Here is a 16,042-nt window from a genome sequence, read left to right as displayed (position 1 = left end):
CTTCAGGTAATTGTTCACGTGAGCATGTAAGCTTCAGGAGATTGTTCTGAATAATGTCTTCAGAAGAAGACATTATTTATGAATCACTTTTTAAAAATGACATTTCATTTGCAAAATACACTTATTTTTTACACTTGTCACATCAACTTGAGAAAAATCACACCTATGAACTTTACAGCACTACACACACTAAAACCAATGGCAGGGATGGAGTAGATACATACTGGGTAGCTGGGAATGGGAGATGAGGTTTCTATTTCTAAATTCTTTATATTTTATTTTTTATTAAATTTATTAGGGTGATGTTGCTTAATAAAATTATATGGGTTTCAAATGTACAATTCTATAATATGCCGTCAGTATATTGCACTGCGTGGTTACCACCTAGAGCAAATCTCCTTCCGTCACCATATATTTACCCTCTTTATTCTTCACACGTTACTACCATCTACGGCAATAGGGAAAGTGTGTAAATATGAACTTGCTTCTCAGACCTACCGGAAATGCAGGCACCATGGTCAGGAGATCTAGGGTCGCCTCCATACCCCACGGGTCTTAACATTGGTTTTGGGGGGTGGTTTTGCTTTTTTTATGCTGAGGAAGGAGGTTGCTCACATGCTAGGATCCCAACAGCCCAAACTCATCACAATGCCCATAATCCTCTGGGCTCACTGTCACCCATCTGTGCTAAACGCTGGGCAACAGAATAGGGTCAGGGAACTCTGAACAAAAGCACTTAAGTTTTAAATGACCCAGATGTGAATTAATTTTATTTTGTAAGAGTTATTTTTGCCACAGGTGTTTAGAAATCTAAGTAGATACATAAATCTGGTTAACCTAAAAAATAAGTTATTGCCCAGCCAGATGTGGCTCAGCGATTGAGCACCGGCCTGGGATCCAGGAGACCGTGGTTCGATTCCCGGTCAGGGCACATGCCCGGGTTGCGGGCTCCATCCCCAGTCGGGGGCGTGCAGGAGGCAGCCGATCAATGACTCTCTCATCACTGATGTTTCTCTCTCTCTCCCCCTCCCTTCCTCTCTCTGAAATCAATAAAGATATATTTTTTAAAAAACAAATATAAGTTATTTATTTTCTTACTGCATAAATTATCCACATACAGTATAAGAAAACTGAGGTCCAAAAAGAAGGAAATTTAAATCACCCTAAATTACACTACTATAGTTATTCATTCTTTACATTTTGTTATACATTTTACCAATTTTTATCATGATACATGTTTTATTTTAAAAGAGAACACAACTTATCCCTTTTATAGTTTATCTTTAATGACTTGTTCACAATCTTTTCATCAACAATATTTATTCCAAAATGTAAACCATGTGCATCTCCATTTAGACTGCTTTATAAATATTCCTTTAAGATTTTTCTATCATAAAAAAAGAAGATAGATTTTCTTTCATTTCTTAATCATTAAGATTGTAACTTGACAAAATGCAGAGTTTAAAATATTTTCACATGTGATATCAGAACTAACAATATGCTCGGTCAAAAAGGGATACTCCTTTCCTTGTGTAAGCAGGAAATAAAGAAAATACTTGCATGTTGATCTATATGGTCATGAGGTTTAAATTTGGATAATTCCCTTACTCTCATATCCTACACAGACAATAGGAAAAGGGGCAGGTCAAATGACAATAAAAGCAAGACCTCAGCATCATAACCTTGATGCCTAATTATATTAATACACATTTCTTACACTCAGCTTTTGGTACTAAGTATTATGTAGAGGGAGATTCAAGTACGGGGTTCTCACTAATGGGTTGCTCATCCTATGACATCCAAATAGGCAGAGGAAAAAAATTAAATATGCATATGGAACAGTGATTTGAGGATCCTCTTATGTCATATATAGATTGATGTTTTTTAGTTAATTTTCCATACCTTACATATGAACTAGTATCCCTTTTATAGTTTATCTTTAATGAAATGTGCACAATCTTTTAATCAACAATATTTATTCCAAAATGTACATCTCACATCTCCACTTGTTCACTTCCATTCTGAATTAGTAATTTCTCTCTTACATTTTGGCTGTATATGGGCACAGATATTAAATGGAATGTCTGTATTTTTATAAAATCAATAGTCCCAATTCTCAGTTTCCTGGCAACACCCTGGACTCAGACAATATGTGGGGAGGCTCATGGTCAGTGGCCGCAGACCCCCTCCTCTCCTGCTCAGGTTGACGGGAAGGACTGTGGGGCGAGCAGAGGTAGGAGGAAGGGAGGAAGCAGCAGTCCCCGAGGTCACTGTGTACTGCCTGCAAAACACTCACGGACTGCATCTCTCATTCAGGGTTCATTCAGAAACGGTCTTAAATTAACCACTAGAAGTAAAAATCCGATCAGTGTGACACTTCACTCTGAATTTTCATGCATTGTGTTGTTTGCATCACCAGATGAAATTGTATTTGTTTATTAAAATGTATTTAATGTATGAACTGAAGAGCTAATTACACATTCATTCCTTCAATTCATATTGAAGGAACAAATATGTTGATTTCCAAGAAAATCAAGTATCCTTTTGGGCTTCATAGCAATTAAATTATCCAAGATATTTGCAGAAATTTAAGATTAAATAATAAACTATTTTTCTAATAGCAATGTAAATATAAATTTTTAAATATTTAAATAAATATCTAAGATTAAAGTACAAAATAATTATTATATTATTTAATATTTGATGTGTTAATATTTAGTAAATATTTAATTAATGTTCAGTAATTATCATTTTATTAACACTTAAGTATTAAATTTCTGATAACCTGAGTTTATTTTTGGAACCTGAATACTGGACTTACAAGAATTTCAAATCACTTTCTGCATTTTTAAGATGTTTCCTAATTTATAAGTCATTATAGTTGTTTTGGATAAGTCTAATTAGGTCATAATTCAATAAGAGAGCATTTTAAATACAGTAAATAGATCAGCTTGGTTAAGCAATACTTCATGTAAGAAACACCCTCTAAATTCTCGTCAAGACTGACAGCTAAGAATGGACAGCAAGTGATAGTCTCTTCTCAGAGAAAAGAACTGTTTATTAAAATGTATTTAATGTATGAACTGAAGAACTAATTATGCATCCACTCTTTAGTGGCATTTTAGATGACAGCTGTGTGGAACCAAGGAGGATAATATTAATACACTGTCTTGGAATCAATGAAAGCAAAAGGGACTTTCGTGTCGTATTCTAGGGCATTTGAGTGCCTCACTTCATGTTGATTGCAGAACACGAATGTATTAATTTTGTGTTGAGAAACTGGAATGATTATTCTTCTGGTATGAAAATAACCCCTACACTGACTAATCTGTAAAACAGCAGAGGAAAATGAAGCTAACTGGCCCTCATGCCAGCCATGTGATTCTGGAACAAAGATTATCTATTTTCAATAGTAATAGAAATACAAATTTGAGGAAGTTGCTTTTACAAATGAAGGCGAGTTTTCTTAATATGGACAAGAATTTATCAGTCATTTTTAAAACTAATGTATACAAACAATTTATTTTTCTTAGGATTTATAAAGATTGAAGTTGCATGATAAGCTATTGAGAACAGTACTGTGATTTAGTCAATGTAATTTTAACATGGATTTTTTAATTTAATTTTTAACTGAAAGATTAGTGATATTGTATTTCAAAATTCAGTTGTAAAATTAACTTAAAATTTTCAATTTTCTGTTTCTTACTATTTCAGAAGTTACCATGAGGTTGATATCCAATCCAACTTGTCTTGATAATAAATGCAGATTATGTTGTTACCTAAACAATCAAAGAGAGCAATGCACCACTACGTCATTGTTTGCATTGTTAATTTTGTTAACTGTATTTACAGTTTCAAGTATGTTTTGAATTATTCACCCCTACATTCAACAATTTTAGGCAAATCTGGAACCTACTTTTCAATATTTTAGATCAGAAATTTTTTACCTTAAGTACACATTTAAGAATCACCTGATAAGTATTGAAAATAATACCAGTGGTGATTTACCACCCCAGATCAGCTATATCATAATTTTTGAGGATGATAACTGAGTATTAGTTAAAAGATTCCTGGGTTGTTCTACTGTAAGCTAAGGTTGAGAATAAGTTTTAGATACATGCATGGGACCATGATGAACTTAATATATGAATGGTCAAAACTGCCAGGCATTTGCATTCTTGGAGGTAACACTTAAGTTATATGCAGGCCACTTTTAGAAAATTCAGTATTTTGTAAGTAAACATTGTGTTATAGAACCTGGCATTTTAAATTCACATTTAAAATAACTATACATTTAGGTAATGGGAACAGAACTTAATCCCTTTTTGAACAATTATGTGTTGAACAGTTAAATCTCAGACCCGACTTTGTCTAAAATTTACCCAACAGATAGAGAGTCCACAAAGAATTATAGTTCACATGCATCTAACAACTCTCATGTTGAGACAATAAAACTAGCCATAAGGAAATTTCTTTTTATCACTTTTTTCCCTGCTGAGTTAATGGTGCAATCATTTTAACTGAGGGGGAAGGGAGAGTTGAGTGATCTATTGTCAGAATCTTGGGGTGAACAAATGTACAAAAGCATACTCAATATGTGACAGATTTATATTCAGAATGTTGAAAAAAGAACTATTTGTAAAACATGAAGTACAGAATACAAAATATAAAGCTATGAAAACATTTTCTTGCCCACATGGTAATACACCAGCTATGAAAGTATATATCCTGGAGATAAGCCACCTTAGGAAGTCTTTACATAATTTCCAGAGTTTGAGGAGATTTTGTGTTTATTGAAAGAGGGCATGGACTTTTAAAAAGATACATTGTTTGAAATAAATGTAATATACTTCATTTATCAAATATGTCATAATTTATTAAATGACTCAATAGGAACTGATAATACTATGCCAGTTGAAAATGTAATTATAATTATTGATGATTTATATATATTCAATGTCTTTTTGTATTGAACAAATGATTTAACCATACTGGTACCTTGTCAAAACTGTAGCTCAGTTGGTAAAAAGATGTGTCAGGAAAAACAAAAACAAAAATAATACCTAGACTAGATAGGTCAGTCTCTGGAGAAAGGTCTCAGGAGAATGCCCCTCATGCTCGGTGGAGTGCAGGAGCAATGGACAGATAGCACAGGAGGCTTCTGGCATTTGGAAGTTCTGTAGAAACAGATCCAGCCATGGGCAAAGAGCGAAGATTCAGGCGGCTGGGAAGGCTGGGGCGAGCAAACAAAAGAGGCTGGGTAAGGGGGGTGGTTCATAAGGTAAGGGTACAATTCTGCACAAAACTGCCCTCACATCACAACCAGTCACAGTCTGGGAGACCCCAGGCCACCTTACTTCTAATCAGCAGACTACATATCTCGAGGTTCCTACTACCACGTCAGGTTTGCTAATTTGCCAGAACAACTCACATCACTAAGTAAAGTGCTATATTTTAAATCACAGTTTCATTATAGCAAAAGAATAGAAAGCAGAACCAGTCGAAGGAAGAGACAGGAAAGGCAAGATCTGGAAGAGTCCCCAAAGTGAAGCTTTCCAAATCTCCAGCCCTGCATTATCCGCTGGCACCCTGATGTGTAACAGCACTCAAAAGTATTGGGAACTAAGGAAACCCATTTTAACCTCAGGGTTCAGAATTTTTTTATGGTTTCACTATATAGGCATGATTGATTGAATCATCTCAATCTCCAGCCTCCTCCCCTCCCCGGGTTGGGCAGATATCACATGGTCAAAGCCCACCCCTGATCTCACGGTTGGTCTTTCTGCAGCATGACCAGACCCCATCCAGCCATCTCATCAGTATCAGCTATCAGGTGTGGTCAGAGGGATGCACCATGGGTCCAAGAGATTCCAGGGCTTAGAAGCCTCACAGTAACTAGGGACAAAACCTTGCCACATCTTTTGTGACACAGGCGGTGAGATGAGAGCACCAACCTGGGAAAGCAGACAGAGGTTTGGGCAAAGTCCCAGGGAGGTAGTTAAAGCTGGTCAAACAGCCAGTTTAACGTTTTGCTGAGCATAAAGTCTGATTTTTTCTAACTCCCTAAGTTACTGTTGGTCTGATAATACACTGGGCTCATTTCTATTCTCAAATATAGAAATGAGGGATTTGAGGGGAGTAAGACAATCAAATAACTACAATTCTGTCTCTTCATCTGTGGAGCTGTGTCACCAAGCCTGCCTTCTCTGCTGAATTTAAGACATTATTGGAATTCTTTGAGAAGGGAATTACTATTTTATATCACCATTCATAGTCTTCCTTCCATTATTTCTGATACAGTCCTTAGATACATTTCAAACAGTCAATGGCTGAATTCTGCAGGCTTTTCATCGATTCGGGATTTTATTTGGCAATAATAAAGTCATTTTTTAAAAAAATTCAAGTCAGACAAGCTCCTATATTATGTCCAATTATTATTCTTTTTTTTTTCCTGTACCTTCCATCTTGGAAACCCTTTCTCTAGCTGGAGTCTTTATCTCGTTTTTACTTAGATGAAATTGTAATTCCAAAGTAAGAAAATAGATACAGACTTATTTAAAACTTTGAGAACCACTAGTCCATAGCATTTGACAGCTATCAGATATTATATAGAAGAGCCAAGAATAAAATATAAGTTTAAATTTTAATTACATGTGTTATTTGTCAGTCATTAATAGATGTTAGTTAGAAAAGAAATGGTACAAATAGGGTCAGGTTATTATTAAATGTGAGCAACTGTAAAATGTGTAGGGTAATGACTAAAACCAAGTAAACAATTTAAAAACACCATCACCAAGGGGAAGGGGTCTTACGCTAATCACAACGTATTTGATTTACAGTAATTCTTAATATTTCAAATCATAGTAGCCTCACTTGAGAACTTAGACGCTTATAAAAATCACCCACTTAAAGCTAAACTAGTTAGAATGCCATTCTTGGTGCAGCCTGAAGTTCATTGGGCAATTTTTTTACCCACCTGGAGCTCATAATCAGAGACAGCAGTAATTCAAGCAATCTAAGCTTAACACCAAAGAGAAAATTGTGAGACCACACTGTGAGCTGGAAATTAGATATATACATGAAGTAAGCTTAATGGTATTAAACAAGGGTAAATAGAGAAATGGAGAAAAGTTAAGAAAAATAGCCCTAAGATTTCCATACCAAAACTGAAAAAAGAAACTGGGTTTAATTCCTGAGTTAAAAAATTCAGCCCTAGCCACAGACCCACATTACATTGAACCAAATTAAAGTTAATAGAGAAATATCAAGCACCAATTAATCCACAGGTGTACTTCAGAATTTTACCCTCAAAAATTTCTATAATTTTTCTCATTATGGATTATTTCATATATTTATCAACTGTCTTCCTGAATTTACTCATTCATATTTTCAATATGTACTACATTTTAAACATTTATATTTGTTGTTTGTGTAAAGTTTGGACTTTGAATTTAGTTGCTATTTATTTGTTTCATGGTTCAGGTGGCCTAATGGAACATCTACTTTCAAAAGCCACTTAGAGATTTCACCTAAAAGCTTCTTCAAAGATTAAATGGATCTGACTGCTTTTGAAGGAAATTTTTGTATTTAGGACAAACTCCCCAGCAGCAAGATGAGAGTCTTCTTCAAAAACCCCAAAGACCCAGCCCATCTCTGGTTTGCAAGACTCCTACCAGTCGTCATCATCATCTTTCTTAAGATGAATAAAAATAATCCATCAAAAAAGCTAATCTATAAACATTTATAGATTGTTAAGGAAAATATATATTTTTTTAAATACATTAAGTAAAGTGAAATCGTTCATTTGCCAAAATTTAATGTGTATCTAAAGTTTGGCTCTTTTGCACTTAAAACCTTAAGTGGGTTTGTTCTCCTGGTTCCTTCTCCTAATTGGCTCTGAGTCTATTTCTTTGCAAAAATAAGATGACTTTCCTTTCGAGAAACATATTTTAAAATCTTTACTTTACCAACAACACTCCTTGTATTTCCAGACCCAATTTTTTTCAATAAATACCATAGAATATCTGTATTTTAAGTGGTCATCAATTCCAATTGTCTAGAATAAAGTCACGGGTCAGATGAAGTTAGGCCTAGCATGGTATTTCTTGCTAAGGAATTTGGGTTTGAACTTGAATGTGCTATAAGAGTAATTGAATAGACCAATCAGTTGTACTTGATAAAGTACCTCTGGCTAGAAAGTGGAGAAGAGTAAAGAGTATGTATACATACACACACACACACACACACATACATATACACAGTAGAGGATGTACATAAAACATATATCATATTAATTATAATATATAATATTAATAGATACTAACATTATATATTATGTATTTTATATTATATATAATTTTATATATTATGTTGTATAATATATATTTCTATTTTCTAATTTTAAATGTAAATATATATTTTATTTTATATTATATATTATAACTATAACATATATAATGTCAATTGTGTGTGTGTGTGTGTGTGTGTGTATATATATATGGCATGGATAAAATCATGAAAAGACACGAAAGGTAACTAGGTAGCTAGCTTTCTGGGCAAATACGGTAATTAATGGCTTGCATCATTTGCCGAAGGAGAAACTTGGAAAGAGTTTTAGGTTGTATGGAGAAAAAGGTCAATTTAGTTTTGGAAAAAGTTGACTTTGAGACACCTGGAGAGATGTCTCACAGGCAGTAAGATATGCACGGCAGAGCTCAGAATGTTTTGTGACAATTAAAATGTGTCATCAGTATTTATGTTAAGAGACTTGCATAGGAGGTCTTTCAAAAAGAGGCAGAACCCGGAGTTCAAATGAAGCCCGGGGCCAGGCTCTTGGGATGCCCATTCAGAGTGAAGGATCCTTCTGAGGAAAGACTGTGACTTCTTTTATGGGTACAAAATAAAAATGTAAGATATTTAAATATAATTAATTTATTCACTAAGTAATTACCAGGTGTCTGCCACGTGTACCATAATGTTACCAGAACGGGGACCTGGCCCTTGGTGGGCCTGCTGGGGCCAGTTAGCGAGTGGGCTCTGACTTTGTGCGGGAACAATGTTACAACAGGAGCCCAGGTGACTCTGAGGGAACATTTGTTACAGCTGAGGAGAGCGGAACACGAAGGGGCTTAGCATAGAAGCAGCAGCAGGAGAGCCTAGGCTGGGAAGTCAGTAAAAAGGGGGCTTTGGGGTCAGGTTCAGGGGACTAGCCTGCGACGAGCTGCCCCTGCCCATTGCTGTCCTGGTTGCAGGTCTCGCGGGGGCCCTTAGAGTTTAGGAGATGCCAGCCTTTGGGGAAAAGTGGGGGAAGAAGAGGGAAAAGGGAGCTGGCGGGGGCAGCTCCCCAGAGGGAGAGCATGCACTGGGTCCTTTGTCTTGAGGCTTTCTCTCTTTCTGGCAGGCAGGAATCTTAGGGGAGGTCTCAGGGAGGGTTTCAGCAGAAAATTCATCAGTTTTCTAAGTGTGCTTTTCCAGGGCCGTGGTCTCCGCCAATTGGGCAGTGTCAGGACAGGGGGCTATCAGTCATCACAGCTTGTCCTGGTGTCACCTACCTGGTTTTGCTGCTTTTCTGGGTCTGGAGCTGAAATATAACTGAGGCCTAGATGTTATTTCTAGGGAGGTGACCTTCTGTATCTGCTGTAAATTGCTCTGCAGTTTGTTCAGCTCTTTGTCTCAGTTTCCCTGGTCCACTTCTCCTGGCTTACTGGCCTGTCTCAAGTCTAGAGTTGAGAATCGTGTTTACAAAGGTCCAGCTTTTGTTATTCTCTAAGTGAATTATCCCAAGTGTTAGTTTTTTCCAACAGGAAATTTCTAATTAAAATTTTGGAGCAGCAATAAAAGCTGTAAATGCTTCCCATAAACTGACTGAATTTCCTGAGAGCATTAACTGATAGTGAACTAAAGTTAACTCTTCTTGGAATGTAATTCACTATGTTCATCTGTGAAAACAGATGCTGGCCATATATTTCTTCTCAGTATTTTTTCCTTTTACCATCTGCATCTTAAACTCAACAATTACAAATAGTGACCAAACAAGTTGTGTGGATGAAATGGTTGAGCCATTTATATTTTTTAATGCTCAGAGCAGAGCAGATAACCGTACCATCCACTTTGGGTGAATGAACACCTACATTTGTACCTTAACAAATTCAGTTCATGCAGTCCACATTCTTGTTAACAACATTAAAGTCACTATATCACTCATTTAGCTAATTAATTGTTTGTTGTTGGAGTCACCAATTAGTATACAATCCAAGGGGAGTGAAAGAAAATTAAGTCCTATTTTTTAGAAAAGGGAAAAGAAGTGTCAGGGATTCTTTTAGATGGAAGGGATGGTGGAAACATGATGAGACAATTTCAGATAAAAATTCTGAGCTATAGTTTCCTCATCTTAAAATTTGAGTATTTGCTAATAATTTATGTAAAAGGCCTAGCACTGTGCTTCACCCTTAGAAGGTGTGATAGTAATATCTTCATTTTTTAATAGGATAGATATTTTAAAGTTATATAAAGAAAATGAATGTTATTATAAAATATCGTACATATTTTCTTTGAGAATAAATAGCCATAAAACAACATGTAAGTATATATTTGAAAGATGCTTTTACATAGAATGATATTCCTCAGAAAGATCAGAAACTTAATTGAGACAAACCAGCTGGTCTCAGTGGCTGAGAGCCCATGTGATTTTTATCAGCCTTGTTTAATGCTCTTTAAGGACTGACAAACCAAAACACTTGCAGCCAGTAATAATATAATTTAGGTTTCCTACTTTACTTGTGGTTTTTGCATATTGCTTGATAGTGCACCAAAAAATAAATAGCATGAGCTGTCTTCTTTTGTTGCAGCGTGTTTAAAAGAAACCTTTTAGATTCTTTTTCAGATCTCAGAAATATAAACAACTAGCTATGTAGGTCTACCAAAGTGTGAACATAAGAGCTATGCCCTCAGTAATCTCCATTATTCCTACATCCTTTCTTAACTGGTCTTCACGGTTAATTTACTCAGAAGGTGGCATTTTAAACCTACTTTCAGAAACATAAACATTAAAAGTTTACTTTCCAGGTACTTAAATAATGCTAACTTTTCCTAAATTGGTTTCCTATACTTCACCCCATCCCCCCCAAACCTCAGCATTTCTAGTATCTCTGGAGCAATCAGGGAACACAGTTTTGCAACTTTAAAAACCATCCAGATTTTTCTTTTCCACCCTGAATGCTTCCCAAAGTACCTGGTCCCAAGGCAGAAATGAGAGCACTTTAAGAATTGCATACCTCTTAATAAGCCCGATTCTGCTGATAGCTGAGTACCTGAGGGCAGAAGCTTTTTAAGTCACTAGAGTAACATTTAATGCACAAGAAGAGTTACCTGGGTAATTTTCACCTCTGTATCAAAGTAAAATGTTCCTCAAAGAGGCTTATTAGCATGTAATGGAGAAGCATGCTGTGGCATTCTGTAGAACTTGACTCAACTGGGTAAAAAAAATCAGTGTGAGTTATAAAACCAGAGGCGGCATAATTTTTAAAAGAAATATTGATATATTTCAAATATATGCAACACTATAACTTAATTGCTAACAATGTTTTTCTGAAATAAGAGTCCTGTTTACTTATTTTGAATAATTGAGTTTTAAATTCTGTTTTAGTTAGTAATATCATTTATTTAATCTATATGTACCTTACAAATATTTATGGTGTTCCTACTACATGTCTGCTACTTTACAAGGTCTCTTCTCTCAGAGACCTTATAATTCAGTTTAAGAAAGGAGGTCAAATTATACAAAATAATTAATACAGGAAAGTCTTTAAGAAAGTGAGTTCTAGCCCTGGTGGGTGTGGCTCAGTTGCCTGAGTATTGTCCCATGCACCAAAGGGTGGCCGATTTGATTCCACGTCAGGGCCCATGCCTGGCTTGTGGGCTGGATCCCTAGTAGGGGGCTGCAGGAGGCACTCAACTGATGTTTCTCTCTCTCTAAATCAATAAAAACATATTTTTTTAAAAGGAATTTCTCTTAAATAGGTTAAACAGCATCTGGATTCCTAGTTATGCTACATATTTGCTAGAAAATTACTTCTTTGAGATGAATAAATGCTAGAGTCCAAGTTCAATTGAATGATAGAAGTTAGTAGCTCCCTTCTCTAGGCTTTCCCAGCATTTTCTTCAAATATCAAGTGTAATTGTTTTGTAATCTATGAAATTTCAAGTTGGTTTCTTGCTGTGATCTCCTTAAGGCTCCTTAAACTATCCTCATGTTCAGGGCTAAGTACAATGACTGGCCTATAGGAGATCTTTAGTAAAGACTAAAGAAAGCAAAAACTTATTTTATGAATACTTTATTTGCCCCCCCTCCTCCTTATTTCATATACAAATGGTACATTAAAGCCTGAATTAGGAAGTCTAGAAATGGTGGGAATTGGATCAAGGCACTTAAGCTCTGTTTCTCATATCCTCATTTGCTATTTCCAGATCCACAATTCTGTAAACCGTTCCAGTAATTGCAACTTGGCAGACAGTTATTTTTCACCTTCTCTAAGTAACCACTTATTTATTTGCTCGATTTGCATGCATAGTCTAGCTAGTGCTTCTCATATGACCATGATCCTGATATTGAGAACAGCTTACTTCCTTTATCATTTTTCAGGAGAACAAAGAAAGATTATGTCTAAATTTCAATGTCTGCAACAATTTTTTAAATGACATCCTAGACTCCCTCATGAGAATAGATACAATTTGCCAGGACTCCAAAATTTGCATGAAGCCCTAAAATACTTTAAATCCGCTTTGCCTGCTGAACAGGAGAATCCCAAGAAGACAAACAGATTCTAAGTGCATTCCTGGGCCTTTATAATTTCAAATTTTAGAGAATTCACACTATGAGGACCTTATAATAGTTTGTCTCTTCCTGTGTTTGGATTTTTCATGTGCAAGGTTCCATAGTGGACTCAAGTTAAAATCCCCTTAGATTTCTAAGAATCACTTCTATCTCTGATACTTACAGGATGGGACAAAAGGAAGTTTACAGTTGTAAGTACATGAGAACACAGAATTCTTTTATCATTTTTATTAATTATTTTTTTATTTTCTATATGAACAAATGTAAACCTACTTTTGCCCAACCCTGTACTGTACAGTGAAGAAATTCAAGAGCTTCTGGTGAGCAGTGAGGGGGCTGGCTCAGCATATAAGGTTCAATGAAACACTGAATGATGACAAAAGGAAAGCATTCAGTGTGTATCAAAAACCACAAATTCACTGAGACAACCCAGCTTGTATTATCATATGATGATATGTGTGGCTATACTGTATATAAACACCACGATATTAGAAAAAATATAGACCAAGGAAATTTGGCACAAATAGAAATCATATTTTCCTGATTTCAATTCACTATTATTGAAAACACATAAGCAGTGGACCCAAGATCTGCATTAAGTGAAATAAATCCTTGATATCTTCTACTAACGGTTAAGAAGTCTGAAAAAATCTACAACTCACTTTGTCTGGGTAGAAATTCATTTTGGCTGACTTTCTGGTTACAATTACAGTAGACTTATAGTATTTTCCTAGGCTTTTCGAGGAGGAAAGAGCATAGTATTAATTTGCATACAAACAGAGAACTATAGAAGAACACATTTTTGTGCAATGAAACATAATGTTTTTACACCTTTTTGTAATGGGATTCCACTATGATTTTTTCATTGAATCCAGTAGTGAATACTTTTGGTACATAGCTAATTAACCCTCTTGAATAAGTCTGACTTCAACTCCTATCTAAGATTTCTAGTTATAGAGCTTTTAAAATTAATGCTGAATTTCTTCAGCTCAGTTATTACTGTTCTCACAATTGCCATTGGAAACTCTTCTGAAAGTTATTCATTCATGTGGCCTTCATTGCACTCAACCCCCATCAGGCACTGCATTTTTTCCAGGCACTTGAGATATAGCAGTGAACAGTGACACTTCCCATTTTAATGTTGGCCAACAGTTAAGAAATGTAAGGTTTTAGTCCATCAATTATCTGTCCAGAGCTTTAGATAAAGTCAAGTAAAGCCAAGTCAATGAGTTCATTATAAACACGTGTTCTACAGCAAGTCCCCAAGATTATACCAGTTAAAAGTTCTGACAGATCTGGGGGAAGATGTGGCCAGTATTGCTGTCACTCTGCTCAAGGCTGTTTCACTGTTTTGCAGAAACTGTCAGGAACATAGCACATCTGAGAAAGAATCCAGAACTTCCATACCTTGGGAAAACTTGAAACCTATATTACCTCTGCTCATAAACCCTGTAGACTGCAACCCCGGGATCTCTAATGCTATAGAACAAATGAAGCAAAAAGTGGTACATCACATTCCCTTTTTTAAAAACGATAATAAAGTGGGACAGATTTTACCACTGGAGGGCAAAGACATTGACGTATTCTTGATTATTCACAGACAAAGTATAAAATTTATATTACATAGAGCTAAGAAGTCATTTTCAAACTTGTAAGCAAAAATTCATTTTACATTCTAGTACATCAAAGACAGTTTTATTTAACTCCAATCAAGTACATACATAAAACCCTTCTTTGAAATATCTATGTCAAGAAATTCTGCAAGCTCGGGAGTACATTCCTTCCTCATGAGATCATATCTGGAAGTCCAACACCTCCAACCTCCAACCGGAAAAGACAACAGGATATAGAGTGGGGTCTGTAAGCCTTTTCTGTAAAAGCTCAGAGTGTAACTAATTTAGGCTTTGCAGGCGGTATGGTCGGTGTCACATTTGCTCAACTCTGCCTTTGTAGAGCGAAGGCAGCAATAGACAATGTTAGCAAATAAGCACGTCTGTGTTCCAGTGAAACTTCATTTATAAAACTAGGCAGCTGGCCCGATGTGGCTCCCAGGCCATAGCTGGCCTGATCTAGGTGGTCTGTATTCTGAGGAAGGGCAGCGATTCTCATATTTACTTGGGTTCTCACTTCTATTTTACTCCCTGTTACATATGGGAATAAACATAAGCCTGAACCCTAAAGAGTGAAAGACATAATGTTTCACTTATCATTAGATATCATTTATAATAAAGATTTCCTGGCGAAGGATATCCTCAGTAACCCAGTGTTTGCCTATTTAAATGCTATTTAATTCTACACTGATAAACTTTTGGTCATTTTTCTATATTGTAGATCATTAGCCCTCGCCCTATAGTATAGTGGATGCAAGTTACATTTTTCTTATTGCCTTTTTTTTTTTTTTTAAATATATCTTTATTGATTTCAGAGAGAGGAAAGGGGAGGGAGAGAGAGAGAGAAACATCAATGATGAGAGAGTCATTGATCGAGCCCGCAGCCCGGGCATGTGCCCTGACTGGGGATCGAACCCCGATTGCCTGGATCCTAGGCCGACCCTCAACCACTGAGCCACACCCGGCCGGGCTCCTCTTATTGCTTTTGCTAGAGATATTCTCAGGGGTACTTGAGCTATCTGGGGCTACCCTCCCTCAGTTGGCCTCAGTCTATGGTGATATTGCCAATACCACCCTATTTTATATCAGCTGTCAAAATCACGCGTCTGTGTCAAGTAACACCTTTTCTTATGTCCATGCTTCCTCCCACCATGGCCCCATGCATGAAGTCTGCTTTCTACTCAAGAACTGAATTCTGTTTGAGATACCCAGATAACCTAGTTTCTGGAATCACATAATTCACCACAAACCCAATATTAAGTCCTTGAACCTTTGAAGGAGGGCTGTATTTCTCTTCTGGGGGCATAAACTTCACAAACGCTATTTCCACAATACTCAAAAGCTTGGTTGCTTGCTTTTTGTGTGTCGGCTAGGTTCCAAAACACTGAGGTTGCGGAAAGTCTGATTAACAGGTAAATGAGGAGTTTTCCTAAAGTATTAACACCTCTTTATTTTCTAACTTCTTTATTTTGAAAAATGAATAAGAGATTTTTTTTCTTTACCGATTTTGCTACTTAAAATTTACTTTTCTCCATATCCTGCTTATGTCTGACAAACTTTGTCTATCTAGGACACTTTTGCACAACTGAGGACTCCATAA

At 36.1% G+C, this 16,042-nt stretch overlaps 1 protein-coding gene across 6 annotated transcripts in view; it reads left to right on the top strand.

The window, feature by feature from the left end:
* KHDRBS2 (KH RNA binding domain containing, signal transduction associated 2) overlaps positions 1-16,042 on the top strand; it is a 485,057-nt gene that overhangs the window by 428,103 nt on the left and 40,912 nt on the right. The window lies entirely within an intron of this gene.

The sequence above is a fragment of the Miniopterus natalensis genome, chromosome 5, assembly GCF_054644295.1.
Source record: "Miniopterus natalensis isolate mMinNat1 chromosome 5, mMinNat1.hap1, whole genome shotgun sequence".
Taxonomy (NCBI): domain Eukaryota; kingdom Metazoa; phylum Chordata; class Mammalia; order Chiroptera; family Miniopteridae; genus Miniopterus; species Miniopterus natalensis.
The sequence above is the reverse complement of the archived record's forward strand: the minus strand, read 5'-3'. Positions and strand labels throughout refer to the sequence as shown.